General features: G+C 47.7%; 22 non-coding genes across 22 annotated transcripts; all 22 read left to right on the top strand.

The window, feature by feature from the left end:
- The first annotated feature begins 844 nt into the window (after positions 1-844).
- Trnak-cuu lies at positions 845-917 on the top strand. The gene has a single exon. It is a non-coding gene; the product is annotated as a tRNA-Lys (tRNA).
- Positions 918-1238: 321 nt separating this feature from the next.
- Positions 1239-1310, top strand: Trnat-agu. The gene has a single exon. It is a non-coding gene; the product is annotated as a tRNA-Thr (tRNA).
- Positions 1311-1855: 545 nt separating this feature from the next.
- On the top strand, positions 1856-1928 carry Trnar-ucg. The gene has a single exon. It is a non-coding gene; the product is annotated as a tRNA-Arg (tRNA).
- Positions 1929-2366: 438 nt separating this feature from the next.
- Trnak-cuu lies at positions 2367-2439 on the top strand. The gene has a single exon. It is a non-coding gene; the product is annotated as a tRNA-Lys (tRNA).
- A 321-nt stretch (positions 2440-2760) lies between these two features.
- Positions 2761-2832, top strand: Trnat-agu. The gene has a single exon. It is a non-coding gene; the product is annotated as a tRNA-Thr (tRNA).
- Positions 2833-3374: 542 nt separating this feature from the next.
- On the top strand, positions 3375-3447 carry Trnar-ucg. The gene has a single exon. It is a non-coding gene; the product is annotated as a tRNA-Arg (tRNA).
- Positions 3448-3885: 438 nt separating this feature from the next.
- On the top strand, positions 3886-3958 carry Trnak-cuu. The gene has a single exon. It is a non-coding gene; the product is annotated as a tRNA-Lys (tRNA).
- Positions 3959-4279: 321 nt separating this feature from the next.
- On the top strand, positions 4280-4351 carry Trnat-agu. The gene has a single exon. It is a non-coding gene; the product is annotated as a tRNA-Thr (tRNA).
- A 542-nt stretch (positions 4352-4893) lies between these two features.
- Positions 4894-4966, top strand: Trnar-ucg. Its single transcript has one exon. It is a non-coding gene; the product is annotated as a tRNA-Arg (tRNA).
- Positions 4967-5404: 438 nt separating this feature from the next.
- Positions 5405-5477, top strand: Trnak-cuu. The gene has a single exon. It is a non-coding gene; the product is annotated as a tRNA-Lys (tRNA).
- A 321-nt stretch (positions 5478-5798) lies between these two features.
- On the top strand, positions 5799-5870 carry Trnat-agu. Its single transcript has one exon. It is a non-coding gene; the product is annotated as a tRNA-Thr (tRNA).
- A 542-nt stretch (positions 5871-6412) lies between these two features.
- Trnar-ucg lies at positions 6413-6485 on the top strand. The gene has a single exon. It is a non-coding gene; the product is annotated as a tRNA-Arg (tRNA).
- A 438-nt stretch (positions 6486-6923) lies between these two features.
- On the top strand, positions 6924-6996 carry Trnak-cuu. Its single transcript has one exon. It is a non-coding gene; the product is annotated as a tRNA-Lys (tRNA).
- Positions 6997-7317: 321 nt separating this feature from the next.
- Positions 7318-7389, top strand: Trnat-agu. Its single transcript has one exon. It is a non-coding gene; the product is annotated as a tRNA-Thr (tRNA).
- Positions 7390-7931: 542 nt separating this feature from the next.
- Positions 7932-8004, top strand: Trnar-ucg. Its single transcript has one exon. It is a non-coding gene; the product is annotated as a tRNA-Arg (tRNA).
- A 438-nt stretch (positions 8005-8442) lies between these two features.
- On the top strand, positions 8443-8515 carry Trnak-cuu. The gene has a single exon. It is a non-coding gene; the product is annotated as a tRNA-Lys (tRNA).
- A 321-nt stretch (positions 8516-8836) lies between these two features.
- On the top strand, positions 8837-8908 carry Trnat-agu. The gene has a single exon. It is a non-coding gene; the product is annotated as a tRNA-Thr (tRNA).
- Positions 8909-9961: 1053 nt separating this feature from the next.
- Positions 9962-10034, top strand: Trnak-cuu. The gene has a single exon. It is a non-coding gene; the product is annotated as a tRNA-Lys (tRNA).
- Positions 10035-10355: 321 nt separating this feature from the next.
- Trnat-agu lies at positions 10356-10427 on the top strand. The gene has a single exon. It is a non-coding gene; the product is annotated as a tRNA-Thr (tRNA).
- A 1053-nt stretch (positions 10428-11480) lies between these two features.
- Trnak-cuu lies at positions 11481-11553 on the top strand. Its single transcript has one exon. It is a non-coding gene; the product is annotated as a tRNA-Lys (tRNA).
- Positions 11554-11874: 321 nt separating this feature from the next.
- Trnat-agu lies at positions 11875-11946 on the top strand. The gene has a single exon. It is a non-coding gene; the product is annotated as a tRNA-Thr (tRNA).
- Positions 11947-12999: 1053 nt separating this feature from the next.
- Trnak-cuu lies at positions 13000-13072 on the top strand. Its single transcript has one exon. It is a non-coding gene; the product is annotated as a tRNA-Lys (tRNA).
- Positions 13073-13120: the final 48 nt, after the last annotated feature.

The following is a 13120-nucleotide window of genomic DNA, read 5'->3' as shown; positions in this document are numbered from 1 at the left end:
CTACCCCTGGTAGAGACCCTCGCGGTTGTCGTCGTCGTCGGCGCCGCCGCCGCTTTGGTAATAGAGGCAACTCGCCATTGTATGACATAGGGTGAGGCACCTTCTGCAAGCGACTGAGATGGCAGTAAGCAATTGAAGCTGATTTGCAACCTCTTGTTTGATCAGCGTCACAAGGGCTTGAATGTAACTTGCGATGGGACACAGCAAGAAGTAGCGTCGCCTTTTTAGTACTGAAATTGGAGATGGAGAATTGCGTCAAAGATGGGAAATTCATTCCGGCAAGCGTACAAATGGCGACAATGAGGTGTGTGTGGGGAAGCATATTGCGCCAGTGACCGTGTGGCCTAATGGATAAGGCGTCGGACTTCGGATCCGAAGATTGCAAGTTCGAATCCAATCACGGTCGAGTTTTTCCAGTTCTGCAAAAGATGCATGCTGTTTTACTGAGTTGTTTGAGTACTACAAATCTAGTTGAAAGTTGCTGCTGTCCGCTTCCTGGCTGCAAACCGGCGTCTACCTGAAGCTCAAGCAAGACAAAGGGGTTGTGTAGCGAAATTTTCGGCACAGTGCCGATCAGGAGAGATTTTTGGAACTACTGCGTCTGACTCAGGACCCAAGAGCTGCGCCACAGGCGTCTGCGCACAGTCGAGCATGTGTGTTGAATAATGGTGCTGATAGCCACGTATCATTTCAAGTAGATTTGATGCCTTTCGGAAAATTTATTTCATTGAATAGGAATTGTAGCTCATTTGTGGCAGCAGGAAATAAGCTGTAGTCAAAAGGATCTTCCATAGATGGTCGCAGGTCGCATAAATACTGTATGGCTCGTGACACGTTGTGTGGAGCCCGGCTAGCTCAGTCGGTAGAGCATGAGACTCTTAATCTCAGGGTCGTGGGTTCGAGCCCCACGCTGGGCGGCGCAAAATTTTGTGTCTACGCGGATGCAACCTGCGCCCCTCTCGTGAGCCTTGCGTAATGAACGTAACGGGTTACGACGATGCCTAGCTTCGTATGAATATCAGAGGAATGGTTTTTGAAGCTGAAAGTAGCTCTGAAATGAAATAAAAGTGTTGTTTTGGAATTTTAGGCGTACATCGATATCGTGTGAGATGTGTAGGAAAGCAGCAGCTGTGCTAACTAAATACAAATAATGGTCGCTAATGCGGTGCGTTTCCAGCTGAAGGGCTCCGATTGACTGGTCCATAAGATTGAAGTACCCGAAATGTGAACTAGGCGGCGCCTCCTTAGCTCAGTGGCAGAGCGCTGGTCTAGTAAACCAGAGGTCGTGAGTTCGATCCTCACAGGAGGCAAAAGAATTTTGTAACAGCCCCTTCTAACGTAGATCTTTCGAAAAAAGCGGTCAAGGATATAAAAAATTATGAATGGGTTCGGTATTTAAGAAATGCTCTCGCAAATGAATAGTGCGAATGGTGCTATTAAAGTAGGCACCAGAAACTGCTGCTTTTGGCAGTCTCCGGAGAATGCCGACGTGGAATACTTAGTTCTTGTGATGTATTTTCTACCCCTGGTAGAGACCCTCGCGGTTGTCGTCGTCGTCGTCGGCGCCGCCGCCGCTTTGGTAATAGAGGCAACTCGCCATTGTATGACATAGGGTGAGGCACCTTCTGCAAGCGACTGAGATGGCAGTAAGCAATTGAAGCTGATTTGCAACCTCTTGTTTGATCAGCGTCACAAGGGCTTGAATGTAACTTGCGATGGGACACAGCAAGAAGTAGCGTCGCCTTTTTAGTACTGAAATTGGAGATGGAGAATTGCGTCAAAGATGGGAAATTCATTCCGGCAAGCGTACAAATGGCGACAATGAGGTGTGTGTGGGGAAGCATATTGCGCCAGTGACCGTGTGGCCTAATGGATAAGGCGTCGGACTTCGGATCCGAAGATTGCAGGTTCGAATCCTGTCACGGTCGAGTTTTTCCAGTTCTGCAAAAGATGCATGCTGTTTTACTGAGTTGTTTGAGTACTACAAATCTAGTTGAAAGTTGCTGCTGTCCGCTTCCTGGCTGCAAACCGGCGTCTACCTGAAGCTCAAGCAAGACAAAGGGGTTGTGTAGCGAAATTTTCGGCACAGTGCCGATCAGGAGAGATTTTTGGAACTACTGCGTCTGACTCAGGACCCAAGAGCTGCGCCACAGGCGTCTGCGCACAGTCGAGCATGTGTGTTGAATAATGGTGCTGATAGCCACGTATCATTTCAAGTAGATTTGATGCCTTTCGGAAAATTTATTTCATTGAATAGGAATTGTAGCTCATTTGTGGCAGCAGGAAATAAGCTGTAGTCAAAAGGATCTTCCATAGATGGTCGCAGGTCGCATAAATACTGTATGGCTCGTGACACGTTGTGTGGAGCCCGGCTAGCTCAGTCGGTAGAGCATGAGACTCTTAATCTCAGGGTCGTGGGTTCGAGCCCCACGCTGGGCGGCGCAAAATTTTGTGTCTACGCGGATGCAACCTGCGCCCCTCTCGTGAGCCTTGCGTAATGAACGTAACGGGTTACGACGATGCCTAGCTTCGTATGAATATCAGAGGAATGGTTTTTGAAGCTGAAAGTAGCTCTGAAATGAAATAAAAGTGTTGTTTTGGAATTTTAGGCGTACATCGATATCGTGTGAGATGTGTAGGAAAGCAGCAGATGTGCTAACTAAATACAAATAATGGTCGCTAATGCGGTGCGTTTCCAGCTGAAGGGCTCCGATTGACTGGTCCATAAGATTGAAGTACCCGAAATGTGAACTAGGCGGCGCCTCCTTAGCTCAGTGGCAGAGCGCTGGTCTAGTAAACCAGAGGTCGTGAGTTCGATCCTCACAGGAGGCAAAAGAAATTTGTAACAGCCCCTTCTAACGTAGATCTTTCGAAAAAAGCGGTCAAGGATATAAAAAATTATGAATGGGTTCGGTATTTAAGAAATGCTCTCGCAAATGAATAGTGCGAATGGTGCTATTAAAGTAGGCACCAGAAACTGCTGCTTTTGGCAGTCTCCGGAGAATGCCGACGTGGAATACTTAGTTCTTGTGATGTATTTTCTACCCCTGGTAGAGACCCTCGCGGTTGTCGTCGTCGTCGGCGCCGCCGCCGCTTTGGTAATAGAGGCAACTCGCCATTGTATGACATAGGGTGAGGCACCTTCTGCAAGCGACTGAGATGGCAGTAAGCAATTGAAGCTGATTTGCAACCTCTTGTTTGATCAGCGTCACAAGGGCTTGAATGTAACTTGCGATGGGACACAGCAAGAAGTAGCGTCGCCTTTTTAGTACTGAAATTGGAGATGGAGAATTGCGTCAAAGATGGGAAATTCATTCCGGCAAGCGTACAAATGGCGACAATGAGGTGTGTGTGGGGAAGCATATTGCGCCAGTGACCGTGTGGCCTAATGGATAAGGCGTCGGACTTCGGATCCGAAGATTGCAGGTTCGAATCCTGTCACGGTCGAGTTTTTCCAGTTCTGCAAAAGATGCATGCTGTTTTACTGAGTTGTTTGAGTACTACAAATCTAGTTGAAAGTTGCTGCTGTCCGCTTCCTGGCTGCAAACCGGCGTCTACCTGAAGCTCAAGCAAGACAAAGGGGTTGTGTAGCGAAATTTTCGGCACAGTGCCGATCAGGAGAGATTTTTGGAACTACTGCGTCTGACTCAGGACCCAAGAGCTGCGCCACAGGCGTCTGCGCACAGTCGAGCATGTGTGTTGAATAATGGTGCTGATAGCCACGTATCATTTCAAGTAGATTTGATGCCTTTCGGAAAATTTATTTCATTGAATAGGAATTGTAGCTCATTTGTGGCAGCAGGAAATAAGCTGTAGTCAAAAGGATCTTCCATAGATGGTCGCAGGTCGCATAAATACTGTATGGCTCGTGACACGTTGTGTGGAGCCCGGCTAGCTCAGTCGGTAGAGCATGAGACTCTTAATCTCAGGGTCGTGGGTTCGAGCCCCACGCTGGGCGGCGCAAAATTTTGTGTCTACGCGGATGCAACCTGCGCCCCTCTCGTGAGCCTTGCGTAATGAACGTAACGGGTTACGACGATGCCTAGCTTCGTATGAATATCAGAGGAATGGTTTTTGAAGCTGAAAGTAGCTCTGAAATGAAATAAAAGTGTTGTTTTGGAATTTTAGGCGTACATCGATATCGTGTGAGATGTGTAGGAAAGCAGCAGATGTGCTAACTAAATACAAATAATGGTCGCTAATGCGGTGCGTTTCCAGCTGAAGGGCTCCGATTGACTGGTCCATAAGATTGAAGTACCCGAAATGTGAACTAGGCGGCGCCTCCTTAGCTCAGTGGCAGAGCGCTGGTCTAGTAAACCAGAGGTCGTGAGTTCGATCCTCACAGGAGGCAAAAGAAATTTGTAACAGCCCCTTCTAACGTAGATCTTTCGAAAAAAGCGGTCAAGGATATAAAAAATTATGAATGGGTTCGGTATTTAAGAAATGCTCTCGCAAATGAATAGTGCGAATGGTGCTATTAAAGTAGGCACCAGAAACTGCTGCTTTTGGCAGTCTCCGGAGAATGCCGACGTGGAATACTTAGTTCTTGTGATGTATTTTCTACCCCTGGTAGAGACCCTCGCGGTTGTCGTCGTCGTCGGCGCCGCCGCCGCTTTGGTAATAGAGGCAACTCGCCATTGTATGACATAGGGTGAGGCACCTTCTGCAAGCGACTGAGATGGCAGTAAGCAATTGAAGCTGATTTGCAACCTCTTGTTTGATCAGCGTCACAAGGGCTTGAATGTAACTTGCGATGGGACACAGCAAGAAGTAGCGTCGCCTTTTTAGTACTGAAATTGGAGATGGAGAATTGCGTCAAAGATGGGAAATTCATTCCGGCAAGCGTACAAATGGCGACAATGAGGTGTGTGTGGGGAAGCATATTGCGCCAGTGACCGTGTGGCCTAATGGATAAGGCGTCGGACTTCGGATCCGAAGATTGCAGGTTCGAATCCTGTCACGGTCGAGTTTTTCCAGTTCTGCAAAAGATGCATGCTGTTTTACTGAGTTGTTTGAGTACTACAAATCTAGTTGAAAGTTGCTGCTGTCCGCTTCCTGGCTGCAAACCGGCGTCTACCTGAAGCTCAAGCAAGACAAAGGGGTTGTGTAGCGAAATTTTCGGCACAGTGCCGATCAGGAGAGATTTTTGGAACTACTGCGTCTGACTCAGGACCCAAGAGCTGCGCCACAGGCGTCTGCGCACAGTCGAGCATGTGTGTTGAATAATGGTGCTGATAGCCACGTATCATTTCAAGTAGATTTGATGCCTTTCGGAAAATTTATTTCATTGAATAGGAATTGTAGCTCATTTGTGGCAGCAGGAAATAAGCTGTAGTCAAAAGGATCTTCCATAGATGGTCGCAGGTCGCATAAATACTGTATGGCTCGTGACACGTTGTGTGGAGCCCGGCTAGCTCAGTCGGTAGAGCATGAGACTCTTAATCTCAGGGTCGTGGGTTCGAGACCCACGCTGGGCGGCGAAAAATTTTGTGTCTACGCGGATGCAACCTGCGCCCCTCTCGTGAGCCTTGCGTAATGAACGTAACGGGTTACGACGATGCCTAGCTTCGTATGAATATCAGAGGAATGGTTTTTGAAGCTGAAAGTAGCTCTGAAATGAAATAAAAGTGTTGTTTTGGAATTTTAGGCGTACATCGATATCGTGTGAGATGTGTAGGAAAGCAGCAGCTGTGCTAACTAAATACAAATAATGGTCGCTAATGCGGTGCGTTTCCAGCTGAAGGGCTCCGATTGACTGGTCCATAAGATTGAAGTACCCGAAATGTGAACTAGGCGGCGCCTCCTTAGCTCAGTGGCAGAGCGCTGGTCTAGTAAACCAGAGGTCGTGAGTTCGATCCTCACAGGAGGCAAAAGAAATTTGTAACAGCCCCTTCTAACGTAGATCTTTCGAAAAAAGCGGTCAAGGATATAAAAAATTATGAATGGGTTCGGTATTTAAGAAATGCTCTCGCAAATGAATAGTGCGAATGGTGCTATTAAAGTAGGCACCAGAAACTGCTGCTTTTGGCAGTCTCCGGAGAATGCCGACGTGGAATACTTAGTTCTTGTGATGTATTTTCTACCCCTGGTAGAGACCCTCGCGGTTGTCGTCGTCGTCGGCGCCGCCGCCGCTTTGGTAATAGAGGCAACTCGCCATTGTATGACATAGGGTGAGGCACCTTCTGCAAGCGACTGAGATGGCAGTAAGCAATTGAAGCTGATTTGCAACCTCTTGTTTGATCAGCGTCACAAGGGCTTGAATGTAACTTGCGATGGGACACAGCAAGAAGTAGCGTCGCCTTTTTAGTACTGAAATTGGAGATGGAGAATTGCGTCAAAGATGGGAAATTCATTCCGGCAAGCGTACAAATGGCGACAATGAGGTGTGTGTGGGGAAGCATATTGCGCCAGTGACCGTGTGGCCTAATGGATAAGGCGTCGGACTTCGGATCCGAAGATTGCAGGTTCGAATCCTGTCACGGTCGAGTTTTTCCAGTTCTGCAAAAGATGCATGCTGTTTTACTGAGTTGTTTGAGTACTACAAATCTAGTTGAAAGTTGCTGCTGTCCGCTTCCTGGCTGCAAACCGGCGTCTACCTGAAGCTCAAGCAAGACAAAGGGGTTGTGTAGCGAAATTTTCGGCACAGTGCCGATCAGGAGAGATTTTTGGAACTACTGCGTCTGACTCAGGACCCAAGAGCTGCGCCACAGGCGTCTGCGCACAGTCGAGCATGTGTGTTGAATAATGGTGCTGATAGCCACGTATCATTTCAAGTAGATTTGATGCCTTTCGGAAAATTTATTTCATTGAATAGGAATTGTAGCTCATTTGTGGCAGCAGGAAATAAGCTGTAGTCAAAAGGATCTTCCATAGATGGTCGCAGGTCGCATAAATACTGTATGGCTCGTGACACGTTGTGTGGAGCCCGGCTAGCTCAGTCGGTAGAGCATGAGACTCTTAATCTCAGGGTCGTGGGTTCGAGACCCACGCTGGGCGGCGAAAAATTTTGTGTCTACGCGGATGCAACCTGCGCCCCTCTCGTGAGCCTTGCGTAATGAACGTAACGGGTTACGACGATGCCTAGCTTCGTATGAATATCAGAGGAATGGTTTTTGAAGCTGAAAGTAGCTCTGAAATGAAATAAAAGTGTTGTTTTGGAATTTTAGGCGTACATCGATATCGTGTGAGATGTGTAGGAAAGCAGCAGCTGTGCTAACTAAATACAAATAATGGTCGCTAATGCGGTGCGTTTCCAGCTGAAGGGCTCCGATTGACTGGTCCATAAGATTGAAGTACCCGAAATGTGAACTAGGCGGCGCCTCCTTAGCTCAGTGGCAGAGCGCTGGTCTAGTAAACCAGAGGTCGTGAGTTCGATCCTCACAGGAGGCAAAAGAAATTTGTAACAGCCCCTTCTAACGTAGATCTTTCGAAAAAAGCGGTCAAGGATATAAAAAATTATGAATGGGTTCGGTATTTAAGAAATGCTCTCGCAAATGAATAGTGCGAATGGTGCTATTAAAGTAGGCACCAGAAACTGCTGCTTTTGGCAGTCTCCGGAGAATGCCGACGTGGAATACTTAGTTCTTGTGATGTATTTTCTACCCCTGGTAGAGACCCTCGCGGTTGTCGTCGTCGTCGGCGCCGCCGCCGCTTTGGTAATAGAGGCAACTCGCCATTGTATGACATAGGGTGAGGCACCTTCTGCAAGCGACTGAGATGGCAGTAAGCAATTGAAGCTGATTTGCAACCTCTTGTTTGATCAGCGTCACAAGGGCTTGAATGTAACTTGCGATGGGACACAGCAAGAAGTAGCGTCGCCTTTTTAGTACTGAAATTGGAGATGGAGAATTGCGTCAAAGATGGGAAATTCATTCCGGCAAGCGTACAAATGGCGACAATGAGGTGTGTGTGGGGAAGCATATTGCGCCAGTGACCGTGTGGCCTAATGGATAAGGCGTCGGACTTCGGATCCGAAGATTGCAGGTTCGAATCCTGTCACGGTCGAGTTTTTCCAGTTCTGCAAAAGATGCATGCTGTTTTACTGAGTTGTTTGAGTACTACAAATCTAGTTGAAAGTTGCTGCTGTCCGCTTCCTGGCTGCAAACCGGCGTCTACCTGAAGCTCAAGCAAGACAAAGGGGTTGTGTAGCGAAATTTTCGGCACAGTGCCGATCAGGAGAGATTTTTGGAACTACTGCGTCTGACTCAGGACCCAAGAGCTGCGCCACAGGCGTCTGCGCACAGTCGAGCATGTGTGTTGAATAATGGTGCTGATAGCCACGTATCATTTCAAGTAGATTTGATGCCTTTCGGAAAATTTATTTCATTGAATAGGAATTGTAGCTCATTTGTGGCAGCAGGAAATAAGCTGTAGTCAAAAGGATCTTCCATAGATGGTCGCAGGTCGCATAAATACTGTATGGCTCGTGACACGTTGTGTGGAGCCCGGCTAGCTCAGTCGGTAGAGCATGAGACTCTTAATCTCAGGGTCGTGGGTTCGAGACCCACGCTGGGCGGCGAAAAATTTTGTGTCTACGCGGATGCAACCTGCGCCCCTCTCGTGAGCCTTGCGTAATGAACGTAACGGGTTACGACGATGCCTAGCTTCGTATGAATATCAGAGGAATGGTTTTTGAAGCTGAAAGTAGCTCTGAAATGAAATAAAAGTGTTGTTTTGGAATTTTAGGCGTACATCGATATCGTGTGAGATGTGTAGGAAAGCAGCAGCTGTGCTAACTAAATACAAATAATGGTCGCTAATGCGGTGCGTTTCCAGCTGAAGGGCTCCGATTGACTGGTCCATAAGATTGAAGTACCCGAAATGTGAACTAGGCGGCGCCTCCTTAGCTCAGTGGCAGAGCGCTGGTCTAGTAAACCAGAGGTCGTGAGTTCGATCCTCACAGGAGGCAAAAGAAATTTGTAACAGCCCCTTCTAACGTAGATCTTTCGAAAAAAGCGGTCAAGGATATAAAAAATTATGAATGGGTTCGGTATTTAAGAAATGCTCTCGCAAATGAATAGTGCGAATGGTGCTATTAAAGTAGGCACCAGAAACTGCTGCTTTTGGCAGTCTCCGGAGAATGCCGACGTGGAATACTTAGTTCTTGTGATGTATTTTCTACCCCTGGTAGAGACCCTCGCGGTTGTCGTCGTCGTCGGCGCCGCCGCCGCTTTGGTAATAGAGGCAACTCGCCATTGTATGACATAGGGTGAGGCACCTTCTGCAAGCGACTGAGATGGCAGTAAGCAATTGAAGCTGATTTGCAACCTCTTGTTTGATCAGCGTCACAAGGGCTTGAATGTAACTTGCGATGGGACACAGCAAGAAGTAGCGTCGCCTTTTTAGTACTGAAATTGGAGATGGAGAATTGCGTCAAAGATGGGAAATTCATTCCGGCAAGCGTACAAATGGCGACAATGAGGTGTGTGTGGGGAAGCATATTGCGCCAGTGACCGTGTGGCCTAATGGATAAGGCGTCGGACTTCGGATCCGAAGATTGCAAGTTCGAATCCAATCACGGTCGAGTTTTTCCAGTTCTGCAAAAGATGCATGCTGTTTTACTGAGTTGTTTGAGTACTACAAATCTAGTTGAAAGTTGCTGCTGTCCGCTTCCTGGCTGCAAACCGGCGTCTACCTGAAGCTCAAGCAAGACAAAGGGGTTGTGTAGCGAAATTTTCGGCACAGTGCCGATCAGGAGAGATTTTTGGAACTACTGCGTCTGACTCAGGACCCAAGAGCTGCGCCACAGGCGTCTGCGCACAGTCGAGCATGTGTGTTGAATAATGGTGCTGATAGCCACGTATCATTTCAAGTAGATTTGATGCCTTTCGGAAAATTTATTTCATTGAATAGGAATTGTAGCTCATTTGTGGCAGCAGGAAATAAGCTGTAGTCAAAAGGATCTTCCATAGATGGTCGCAGGTCGCATAAATACTGTATGGCTCGTGACGCGTTGTGTGGAGCCCGGCTAGCTCAATCGGTAGAGCATGAGACTCTTAATCTCAGGGTCGTGGGTTCGAGCCCCACGCTGGGCGGCGCAAAATTTTGTGTCTACGCGGATGCAACCTGCGCCCCTCTCGTGAGCCTTGCGTAATGAACGTAACGGGTTACGACGATGCCTAGCTTCGTATGAATATCAGAGGAATGGTTTTTGAAGCTGAAAGTAGCTCTGAAATGAAATAAAAGTGTTGTTTTGGAATTTTAGGCGTACATCGATATCGTGTGAGATGTGTAGGAAAGCAGCAGCTGTGCTAACTAAATACAAATAATGGTCGCTAATGCGGTGCGTTTCCAGCTGAAGGGCTCCGATTGACTGGTCCATAAGATTGAAGTACCCGAAATGTGAACTAGGCGGCGCCTCCTTAGCTCAGTGGCAGAGCGCTGGTCTAGTAAACCAGAGGTCGTGAGTTCGATCCTCACAGGAGGCAAAAGAAATTTGTAACAGCCCCTTCTAACGTAGATCTTTCGAAAAAAGCGGTCAAGGATATAAAAAATTATGAATGGGTTCGGTATTTAAGAAATGCTCTCGCAAATGAATAGTGCGAATGGTGCTATTAAAGTAGGCACCAGAAACTGCTGCTTTTGGCAGTCTCCGGAGAATGCCGACGTGGAATACTTAGTTCTTGTGATGTATTTTCTACCCCTGGTAGAGACCCTCGCGGTTGTCGTCGTCGTCGGCGCCGCCGCCGCTTTGGTAATAGAGGCAACTCGCCATTGTATGACATAGGGTGAGGCACCTTCTGCAAGCGACTGAGATGGCAGTAAGCAATTGAAGCTGATTTGCAACCTCTTGTTTGATCAGCGTCACAAGGGCTTGAATGTAACTTGCGATGGGACACAGCAAGAAGTAGCGTCGCCTTTTTAGTACTGAAATTGGAGATGGAGAATTGCGTCAAAGATGGGAAATTCATTCCGGCAAGCGTACAAATGGCGACAATGAGGTGTGTGTGGGGAAGCATATTGCGCCAGTGACCGTGTGGCCTAATGGATAAGGCGTCGGACTTCGGATCCGAAGATTGCAAGTTCGAATCCAATCACGGTCGAGTTTTTCCAGTTCTGCAAAAGATGCATGCTGTTTTACTGAGTTGTTTGAGTACTACAAATCTAGTTGAAAGTTGCTGCTGTCCGCTTCCTGGCTGCAAACCGGCGTCTACCTGAAGCTCAAGCAAGACAAAGGGGTTGTGTAGCGAAATTTTCGGCACAGTGCCGATCAGGAGAGATTTTTGGAACTACTGCGTCTGACTCAGGACCCAAGAGCTGCGCCACAGGCGTCTGCGCACAGTCGAGCATGTGTGTTGAATAATGGTGCTGATAGCCACGTATCATTTCAAGTAGATTTGATGCCTTTCGGAAAATTTATTTCATTGAATAGGAATTGTAGCTCATTTGTGGCAGCAGGAAATAAGCTGTAGTCAAAAGGATCTTCCATAGATGGTCGCAGGTCGCATAAATACTGTATGGCTCGTGACACGTTGTGTGGAGCCCGGCTAGCTCAGTCGGTAGAGCATGAGACTCTTAATCTCAGGGTCGTGGGTTCGAGACCCACGCTGGGCGGCGAAAAATTTTGTGTCTACGCGGATGCAACCTGCGCCCCTCTCGTGAGCCTTGCGTAATGAACGTAACGGGTTACGACGATGCCTAGCTTCGTATGAATATCAGAGGAATGGTTTTTGAAGCTGAAAGTAGCTCTGAAATGAAATAAAAGTGTTGTTTTGGAATTTTAGGCGTACATCGATATCGTGTGAGATGTGTAGGAAAGCAGCAGCTGTGCTAACTAAATACAAATAATGGTCGCTAATGCGGTGCGTTTCCAGCTGAAGGGCTCCGATTGACTGGTCCATAAGATTGAAGTACCCGAAATGTGAACTAGGCGGCGCCTCCTTAGCTCAGTGGCAGAGCGCTGGTCTAGTAAACCAGAGGTCGTGAGTTCGATCCTCACAGGAGGCAAAAGAAATTTGTAACAGCCCCTTCTAACGTAGATCTTTCGAAAAAAGCGGTCAAGGATATAAAAAATTATGAATGGGTTCGGTATTTAAGAAATGCTCTCGCAAATGAATAGTGCGAATGGTGCTATTAAAGTAGGCACCAGAAACTGCTGCTTTTGGCAGTCTCCGGAGAATGCCGACGTGGAATACTTAGTTCTTGTGATGTATTTTCTACCCCTGGTAGAGACCCTCGCGGTTGTCGTCGTCGTCGGCGCCGCCGCCGCTTTGGTAATAGAGGCAACTCGCCATTGTATGACATAGGGTGAGGCACCTTCTGCAAGCGACTGAGATGGCAGTAAGCAATTGAAGCTGATTTGCAACCTCTTGTTTGATCAGCGTCACAAGGGCTTGAATGTAACTTGCGATGGGACACAGCAAGAAGTAGCGTCGCCTTTTTAGTACTGAAATTGGAGATGGAGAATTGCGTCAAAGATGGGAAATTCATTCCGGCAAGCGTACAAATGGCGACAATGAGGTGTGTGTGGGGAAGCATATTGCGCCAGTGACCGTGTGGCCTAATGGATAAGGCGTCGGACTTCGGATCCGAAGATTGCAAGTTCGAATCCAATCACGGTCGAGTTTTTCCAGTTCTGCAAAAGATGCATGCTGTTTTACTGAGTTGTTTGAGTACTACAAATCTAGTTGAAAGTTGCTGCTGTCCGCTTCCTGGCTGCAAACCGGCGTCTACCTGAAGCTCAAGCAAGACAAAGGGGTTGTGTAGCGAAATTTTCGGCACAGTGCCGATCAGGAGAGATTTTTGGAACTACTGCGTCTGACTCAGGACCCAAGAGCTGCGCCACAGGCGTCTGCGCACAGTCGAGCATGTGTGTTGAATAATGGTGCTGATAGCCACGTATCATTTCAAGTAGATTTGATGCCTTTCGGAAAATTTATTTCATTGAATAGGAATTGTAGCTCATTTGTGGCAGCAGGAAATAAGCTGTAGTCAAAAGGATCTTCCATAGATGGTCGCAGGTCGCATAAATACTGTATGGCTCGTGACGCGTTGTGTGGAGCCCGGCTAGCTCAATCGGTAGAGCATGAGACTCTTAATCTCAGGGTCGTGGGTTCGAGCCCCACGCTGGGCGGCGCAAAATTTTGTGTCTACGCGGATGCAACCTGCGCCCCTCTCGTGA

The sequence above is a fragment of the Schistocerca piceifrons genome, unplaced genomic scaffold (assembly GCF_021461385.2).
Source record: "Schistocerca piceifrons isolate TAMUIC-IGC-003096 unplaced genomic scaffold, iqSchPice1.1 HiC_scaffold_1771, whole genome shotgun sequence".
Classification (NCBI taxonomy): Eukaryota; Metazoa; Arthropoda; class Insecta; order Orthoptera; family Acrididae; genus Schistocerca; species Schistocerca piceifrons.
The sequence above is the reverse complement of the archived record's forward strand: the minus strand, read 5'-3'. Positions and strand labels throughout refer to the sequence as shown.